The sequence below is a fragment of the Oncorhynchus kisutch genome, linkage group LG28 (assembly GCF_002021735.2).
Source record: "Oncorhynchus kisutch isolate 150728-3 linkage group LG28, Okis_V2, whole genome shotgun sequence".
Lineage (NCBI taxonomy): Eukaryota > Metazoa > Chordata > Actinopteri > Salmoniformes > Salmonidae > Oncorhynchus > Oncorhynchus kisutch.
Window position 1 is genome coordinate 19404281 of NC_034201.2, and position 2686 is coordinate 19406966.

The window sequence follows — 2686 nt, forward strand, 5'->3', positions numbered from 1 at the left end:
ACGACTTGCTTCATCACATTCTGTAAGTCTAGCCACAAGTGCTTCCTGATGAATGATAAATTGAAACGTAACAAATTCGGGAATATGCTCTCTTTCTCATCAGGCCTATAAGTACCTTCTCCTTCCCTCGCGTGTTTGGGGTCGCGTCAGTGCACAGAGATGTCAGATTTAACTAGTCCATATTATTATCAGCAAAAAATGTAACAAGGGCTTTCAGAATATCCTCTCCTCATGTTTGTCTCTGAAGGGGCAGTAAACATAAAAGTTCCTCTCTGAACAACTCGTTTTGAGGGAAGTGGACCCAAACACATCATTAGGCAATGTCACTTACATCAGTGCTTTCATCAAGCACGATGTTAAAACACAGTGCTACAGATACAGTGGGGCAAAAAAGTATTTAGTCAGCCACCAATTGTGCAAGTTCTCCCACTTAAAAAGATGAGAGAGGCCTGTAATTTTCATCATAGGTACACTTCAACTATGACAGACAAAATTAGAAAAAAAATCCAGAAAATCACATTGTAGGACTTTTAATGAATTTATTTGCAAATGATGGTGTCCTTTTGAGTTGTGCTATTTTTTTGTTTCTGAGGTTGCTTTGTGGCAGATATGTTTTGTCAAAGTGGGCATGGTGTGACTGGAAATGTCGCTCTAAATTTGCTTGTTTAAAACAATTTACTGCTTTCTGGAAAATTAGACAAAGTGAGCTAGTCCAATCATGCAGTACAAAAAAATACTTGTCTGTCCATTTATTTTGGAACTTTCTGTGTTCTTCTTGATTCGACCGTATCCTTCTCTTGGCCACCGAAGCCACGTTAGCTAGCTGCATTTCCCCACCGCCATCTTCCTGATTCTCCAGTGGTTGTTTGTTCAAAGTTGTCAAGCTGTTCACCAGCTTTTTCCCCTCATTATCATTCTCGATAGGTTTATGTTTATTTTTTTACAATAAATCGATCCATGTCGACCAGACTACAAAATGAGCTAGTAGCAACGGTTCGCTGTTGCTGAGCAGTTGCGTTCTATTTCAGCAAACATTCTATTTCTGCCTTTCTGTTCAACAGCTGCGATATACTGTCATCTATCTGCCGTCCAGGGCACAATATATATATTCAATGAAGTGATTCAGGCCTGCATTAAACACATTGAATTGAAATTGTATCATTGCTATGTATTATGAAAGGAAAATCACAGTGAGCCGCAAAATTGGCCTGTGGGCCTCGTAATGAGTACCACTGGTGTAGATGAAGGGGAGATGACAGGTTAAAGAAGGATTTTTAAGCCTTAAGACAATTGAGACGTGGATTGTGTATGTATGCCATTCAGATGGTAAATGGGCAAGACAAAATGTTTAAGTGCCTTTGAACGGGGTATGGTAGTAGGTGTTTGAATGTGTTAAGAACTGCAATGCTGTTGGATTTTTTTATGCCCAACAGTTTCCTTTGTGTATCAAGAATGGTCCACCACCCAAAGAACATCCAGCCAACTTGACACAACTGTGGGAAGCATTGGAGTCAACATGGGCCAGCGTCCCTGTGGAATGCTTTTCACACCTTATAGAGTCCATGCCCAGATGAATTGAGGCTGTTCTGTGGGGAAAAGGGGTGCAACTCAATATTTGGAAGGTGTTCCTTATGTTTTGTACACTCAGTGTATATTTATATTCCAGACTCTGACATTGCTCATTCTGAAATATCTTGATTTCTTTCATTTTACTTTGGGGAATTTGTGTCTATTGTTCGGTATTATGGCACTGTTGGAGCTAGAAAAATAAGCATTTCGCTGCACCTGCGATAACATCTGCAAAATGTGAGTACGCGACCAATACAACTGGCAGCAAACTGATTGGTCGGCTGTTAAAGCCAGCAAAGCATGCTTTGCTATTTTTAGGTAGTGGAATTACTTCCTTCCACGCCTGTGGACACACACACTGCCTTAGGGTTTGGTTAAAGACATGGCAAATAGGGGTGGCAATACAGTCTGCTACCATTCTCAGAAGTTTGATATCTAGGTTTATACCTGGTGGCTTGATGGAAAACAATACTTTTTCCACATCTTCAACACCAACTTGACCAAATTCAAAACAGCAACTCTTCTCTTTCATTTTTAGATTTTCAATACACAATTATGATGGTTCAAATCAAATCAAATCAAATTTATTTATATAGCCCTTCGTACATCAGCTGATATCTCAAAGTGCTGTACAGAAACCCAGCCTAAAACCCCAAACAGCAAGCAATGCAATGAAAAACTCCCTAGAAAGGCCAATACCTAGGAAGAAACCTAGAGAGGAACCAGGCTATGTGGGGTGGCCAGTCCTCTTCTGGCTATGCCGGGTGGAGATTATAACAGAACATGGCCAAGATGTTCAAATGTTCATAAATGACCAGCATGGTCGAATAATAATAAGGCAGAACAGTTGAAACTGGAGCAGCAGCACAGTCAGGTGGAAGTTGAAACTGGAGCAGCAGCATGGCCAGGTGGACTGGGGACAGCAAGGAGTCATCATGTCAGGTTCACTGTTCAATGTTGTCATTTCACTTCTCAGTTTGTCCACTTCACCAGTGAAATAGTCACTGAAATGATTGGCTGTGTCAAAGTGTTGTTATAAATGACTCCTCAACTTCAATGAACGATGGGATTTAAATGGGTTTTCTGCCCATAATATCATTTAAGGTGCTCCAAAGTA